At 36.2% G+C, this 6,802-nt stretch overlaps 1 non-coding gene across 1 annotated transcript; it reads left to right on the forward strand.

Moving 5' to 3' along the window:
- The first annotated feature begins 4,006 nt into the window (after positions 1–4,006).
- Positions 4,007–4,159, forward strand: LOC124516660 (U12 minor spliceosomal RNA). Its single transcript, XR_006963085.1, has one exon. It is a non-coding gene; the product is annotated as a U12 minor spliceosomal RNA (small nuclear RNA).
- The last annotated feature ends 2,643 nt before the right edge of the window (positions 4,160–6,802 follow it).

The following is a 6,802-nucleotide window of genomic DNA, read 5'->3' on the forward strand; positions in this document are numbered from 1 at the left end:
CAAGCGTATTTTGAGCAATCCATTAAAAGCTCATGATATATGAATGGTAAATAGGGACATGAAAAAACTCTAAGTATTATTAGTTATTTGGGAAAGGCAAAGTGAAACCACAATGAGATACCACTGCACAGATTTTAGAATGGCTAAAATTAAAAAGTCTGGCCTCATCAAGTGCTGATGAGGAAGTGGACAAAGTGGATTTCTGATTAAATGCTGATGGATGTCAAAAGCATTCAAACACTTTGCTGGTGGTTAAAGCATAAACCGCTTTGGAAAAATATTTGGCAATTTCTTAAAGAATTAAACATACACCTACCATATGATCGAGCTATTACATGCCAAAGTATTTTCCCAAGAGAAATAAAAACATATGTCCACACAAAGACATGTGCATGAATGTTCATAGCAGCTTTATTTGTAATAGTCAAAAGCTGGAAACAACCCAAATGTCCATTAACAAGTGCCAACAACTGTGGTATACCATGCAATAGAATACTTCTTAAAAATAAGGAATAAATATTGATACATGCTACAACATGGATGCATCTCAAAATAATTATGCCAAGTGAAAGAAGCCAGACAAAAATATAGTGCATTTAAATAAAATTTAAATAAAATTCTAAAATATATAAACTAATCTATAGTGACAGCAGATCAGTTGTTGTCTGGGGAGGGAGGAGAAGGGCTATAGAGAGAGAAAAAGTCTTCAAGCTACTTTTGGGAGAGCTATTGATGTGTATGTTATCTGGATTGTAGTAACAGTACACATATAGGTCGAATCTTTTCAAATTGTATACTATGAGCAGTTAACTGCCTTTTAATTATACCTCAATAAAGTTGTCTTTAAAAACTAATAGTATCCAATGAGAAGAATTCACTATCACTTCTGGATATCCCTGTCAAAAATATATAACCAGAATTTAAACCTAAATTAAAGGACATTCTACAAAATAACTGACCTGCAATCTTTAAAAGTGTCAAAGTCCAAAAATCTAAGTAATAGTGAAGAAATGTCACAGACTGAAGGTAACTAAAAAGTTTCTATGTGTGATTCTGAACTGGATTTTTATGCTTTGTGAATAATCGGCAAAAATTGGAACAATTTTTTGGAAAAATTGGCAAAACTTGACTGGTGTTTGACTGTTAAATGGCAATAATATATAATGTTAATTTCCTCAATATGATGGTTATATTATGTTTATATAAGGAAATCTCCTGCTTATAGAGAACACACATTGGGGCAGTAGGAGACAATGGAGCATTGGATTAACAAATTACTCGCAAATGGTTGTGGACCACTGCATCTTTGTGTACTTCCTCAAAGTGGTGTTTAATTATAGTTTGTAATCATTTCAAAACTAACAATTTTGGGAACAATTGTCTTAATAATAAGAAAAACAAAAAGCTCAAATAAAAAATGGGCAAAAATTTGAACAGATATTTCATGAAAATTGAAGTATGGGTAGCAAAGAAGCATATAGAAAGATGTTCAACATCATTAGTCATTAGGGAAATGCAAACCAAAATCATATGGAAATATCAGAAAATATGTATTAAAATGGGCAAGACTGATAATATCATGTGTTGGGTGACCAAGTATAGATAGTTGAACTCTCATTCAGTGCTTTTGAGAATATGGCATGGTATAACCACTTTGGAAAAATAGTTTTGTATTTTTCTAAAAAAATAAATATATATCTACCATGTGATACCATCATTCCAATCAGAGGTATTTACCCAAGAGAAATGAAAGCATATATTCATACAAAGGTTATATACAAATTGCCATAGAAGATCTATTAGTAATATTAAAGAAACTAGAAACAATCCACGTGTTCATCAACAGGTGAATGCATAAACCATGTAATGGAATACTACTCAGCAAGAAAAAAGAATCAACCACCAATACACATAATGACATGGATAAATCTCAAAATAATTATGCTGAGTAAAAGAAGTCAGACAAAAGAAAGAGTATAGAGAAAGGGAGAGTCAGGAAAGGTAAAAAAGGGGCACCAGAAAACTTTTGGGGGTGATGGATATGATACGTTTTTTTCTGATTGTGTAGATGGTTTCACTGGTGTTTATAGAAGTCAAAACACATCGAAATGTGTATTTTAAATATGTGTAGTTTATTATTATATGTAAGTTATATCTCAACAGAGCTGGTAAAAAAGAAAGAAGAAAGAAAGAAAGAAAGAAAGAAAGAAAGAAAGAAAGAAAGAGGAAGAGAAAGAAGAAAGAGAGAAGAAAGGAAGGAAGGGAAGAAGGGAAGGAGGAAGGAAGGGAGGGAGGGAGGGAGGGAGAAAGTCAGAAAGGAAAACGTTTAGCTGAGTTCTTGGTAATTTTAAATAGCACAGGTTTATACCTTGGTAAGAGTCTGAACTATAGCATAGTTCGATGTTGCCAGGTGAAGGTAGACATTTCTGCCTAATAGACAGTGAATTTGAGATTATAGTTAACATTTTCTTTTGAAATCTGAGAAGGTGAACAGAATGCTTGGGGTGGACCAAGGAATTCCCTCGAGCAAAGTGAAGGCAAAGAACTTGTTTTCAATCTGATCCACCTGGCAAGTGAATAATTTATAGTAGTTTTTTGATTTTCTGGTGTGGAAGTATTTCACAGAGAAGCAGAAGTCCAAAGATGCCAGGAAAATGGCAGATAAAGTTGGTTTTCCCCCAGGAAGTATCAGAGACAGTGCCACTAAATGCTTTGTCTCTACCAGCATTAGGACATGTGCTGGGGTGAGTCAGTCATGGGATTGGTTTTGTGCAAGTGTCAGGAAGGACATTAATACCAACATGAGCCTGTATTTTCTAACTAATCAGAATCCAAGGCAGAAAGGTGAATGCCATGATCTTCTCTCTCCTTCCTTGGCTCAGCAGGCATTTGTCATCTAGCTTTCCCTCAAGGACTGATCCCTCAGGCAAGGTTGCTGGAAAGAAGCCATGTATTTGAAGCTCAATGAAGCAGTCTACAAAAGTCTTACAGAAAGCCAGTCATGGAGTGCTAGGGCAATCATAAAGGTTTTAATCAAAATATTTCTGGTTCCTCTTCCTTTAGAACACATGTAGAATTGTATTTACTGTCATTGGCACACAGTTCCCTTCCCCGCTGTTCCCTGGTCTATGACTACTTCTTCTTCTTCTTTTTTTAATGTTTATTTTTTGAGAGAGAGAGAGAGAGAGAGAGAGAGACAGAGTGTGAGCAGGGGAGGGGCAGAGAGAGAGAGGGAGACACAGAATCCGAAGCAGGCTCCAGGCTCCAAGCTGTCAGCACAGAGCCCGATTCGGGGTTTGAACTCACAAGCTGTGAGATCATGACCTGAGCCGAAGTCAGATGCCTAACTGACTGAGCCACCCAGGCGCCCCTCTATGACTACTTCTAACCAATCAGTAGTAAATGTGTCATTTCTGGGCTAGCACATCTTAATTGCTCCCTGGCAGAGTTCTTTTTACTTTGGCTCAGAAATTGGCAATGCCAGAAATGGTGGCTTCTCACTTAGCCTGTTTCTGTATTGAGTGTAATGAGCAAGGTATCTCTTGCCTGCTTCCAATGACCATGTAGCATGAGCAAGAAAGAAGCTTTTATTATTTGAAGACACTGAGATTTTAGAGCCATTTATTAACACACCACAATTTTAGCTATACTGGCTCATTGTTTTAAAAGAACTTACATTTGATAAATTACAGACACTGATTTTCTTTCTCAAAGGTCATTTGTAGTAAGACATAGACTGAAGTAGAAGTAATGATCGATAGAAGCAAATTGATCCCATGTCCACAGACAGCATCCAGGATTTTCCACTGCATTAATTAGTTTGGAAAATGGAGAACTATTTCATTCATACATAATATAATTCACAGTTACCCCATGACTGTATTTGCATTAAATTCTACATCTTAAGCCACAGAAGCCCAGGTTTTACTAGAACTAAGATTTGGTCAAGAAACAGGTATGAACAAAATGATGTGGGCTGCTGAGTAGTAGACCCTGAAAAAGTTTAATGCTTTAAACATAATTATGAGTAAGGAAAATAATGATGGGGGAGGTGCCCAAATCTTCACTGGTAATGTGAGATGAATTTTTGAGTAGGTAAAGTTTTCCCCTAAGGTGACCCACCTACTTCGGGGGATGACTGGGAGTCATGATCAGCCTGTCCCCCTTTAAAACTGAAAGAGTAGACTGGTATGAAGGTAATCCATGAGACTGAGAAGGAAAAAAACAAACAACGAAAACAAAACAAAACATGCAAAGTTTACATCTGTTATATATAGGCTGACATGAACTGAATTGCCTGTAGCTAAAATTAAAACAAAGTGAGTGTTTGATGATCTGGACTCAATCTCAAGAATAAAGTAATTGTCTCAAGAAAGGAAGAAGACCAATATGACAGTGGCCCAAGCAAATCTCAACACATCTTTTAAATTTTACCATTATTGGCATTGGCCCATTCAAATGTATTATTTAATTCTAAAGACACAAAATAGTTCAGAAAGATAGCCTGAAGATTTTCTTTTTCTTTTCTTTTTTTTTTTCTATTCTTCCCTGAGACATGATGTTACAAATGCTCCTTTCAATAATTTGATAGATTCAAGCTCTGAGCCAGAGAGAGCATCTGTTAGAAAACATGGCAATATTCTTTCTATTTATGGCTCTTTCGGTCCAAACCACCACGACATCATTTCTGTTGTGAACCCCCATCCCTTGAAAACACAAATCACAATGATAAGGATTTGAAAGAAAGGAATTATGAAAATCACCCAACGCCTCCCAGCAATGAGAAATAACTCCTTCTGTTTACTAAATCCAGAGACTTTTCTTCATAAATAGTTCTATGAGAGTTAACCTTCAACATGGCTCGGCCAAAGTGGGAAACTAAAACACCCAGTCAGAAATGACATTAAGGAACACATATAAGATGAGCCACTGCATTTAGAGCACATTTAATAACCAGAGAAGTTACTAACTGAAGCCAAACCTCTAAGTCTTCCACCTCAGAAAGATTAAAAGCTGACAACAAAAGTGATGTTCCAGAAATTAGATTGACATATATGGTAAGGACAGAAAACTAAACAGAAGACCATGCATGTTTCTAATCCTCTTAATGTTACTCAGCTCCCAGCAGCCAATAACTTGGGGTATGGGAGGGAATCAAAAGAAATTTTTGGATTTTTGGCTTTTTCAGAGCTTAAGGAATTTCCATGTTCATGAAGTGGGTTTTCTCATCAACTGTAGTTTAAGAATTTAAGATGGCTAAGCTAACAAGAGGCAAAAATGAAGTAGATCTACCTATTATCTAAGACTACTGGATCATAGATATGCTTACGAATATTTAGCAATTTCTGGGAAATAGTGGGCAGCTTATTTCAATACTGTCATCATTTGGACATCAGGATGGCAACTCTGAACTCTGAGTGCAATTACATGTTCTGGTGGCTTTACTGGAAAGAGAATTCTGTCCATTCCTCTGCACAGAGAGTCAGAGGAGGAGCCTGAATGTAGGAAACAAAAGTGACTTCATGACATATTTTAGGCAAACAGAAAAAGAGACCAAGAAATAAGGGGCCCACAAATTATGGACTCAAGTCAAAGGCCAAGAAGAAAAGTGAATGAACATAGAGTTTGGACGATGTCTTTTTTTTTTTTTTTTTTAACGGAAAGACCCAAGAGATCTAGAAAGGGATCCAGGCTACAAGCTATTGTGCTGTTCTAAATGATTCCCTGCTTTCACTCTCTCCTACTCTATCACCCTGGCCCAAAATACAGTCTACACTCAGCAACCAAAACAATCTCTCACAAGTATATATTATATCACATTACTCCTCAGCTGAAAATTTTCCAGTGGCTTCCAACTAAAACACAATGGAACTTACCTTATAATACTAGAATATGGTGATTAATTTCACCCCCAGATATTGTCCTTCCTCATTTCTTATCACTCTTACCTTTATTCATTATGCTCCCATTACAATGACTTTCTTTCCAATCCCGGAACACATCAAACTGGTCCCTTTCTTGGGCTGTTGTCCTTGTCATTCACTCTGGTAGCAGAGTGTCCCTCCCAAATTCACATGTATTGCTTCATCTTTTTCATCAGTAAGTTCTTAGCTCAAATCTTATCTCTTCAGAGGGGGCTCTCTGCATGTTATATGCCACCTAGTCATTCCCTGTTGCATAAATCTTTTCATTTTCTTCATCATAACTATCATTATATTTAACTTTTATTAGTTAGTCTGTCTTAATCTGTCCTCACCCCAGCTCTAAAGTCAAAGTCCTGTCACAGGAGAAATCTGGATTGCCATTTACTATTACCCAGCTCATAAGAAAGAGCGTCTCACACCATAGACACACAATAATTTTTTGAATTAATCCAAACATCTTTTGCTCAAGTTGTGTTTGGGGAAAACTACTAAAATCTAGATCAGCATAAAATGAAGTTGGGAAATTAATGAAACAGCAAACCAAGGAAATAGAACATTTCATTAGGGAAAAGTAATTGTCTTTCTTGTTTCAGCTTGGTTACATGTGAGATTTTCTGTTTCATGTTTTCCCTGTTTGAGAATCAAAAAATTAAATACATATAAGATAAAACAAATTGACAGCTTTTTTAAAAAAAAAAAAACTGCCTTTGCAGTGAGTGACAAGCTGAAAAAAAAACTATACCAAGCAGAATTCTAATTCAAATGCTGTAACTCATATTTATAAAGTGTTTCCACTCTGCATTTTTCTAAAGACTTTCCAGCCTCACCAGAAACGCCACTTATTCATTTAAGCAAATGGTATGTGGTGATAGGGTTGG

This window comes from Lynx rufus, unplaced genomic scaffold (genome assembly GCF_022079265.1).
Source record: "Lynx rufus isolate CCGP_SWC_20201006 ecotype Redwood Valley unplaced genomic scaffold, mLynRuf1.p SCAF_2, whole genome shotgun sequence".
Classification (NCBI taxonomy): domain Eukaryota; kingdom Metazoa; phylum Chordata; class Mammalia; order Carnivora; family Felidae; genus Lynx; species Lynx rufus.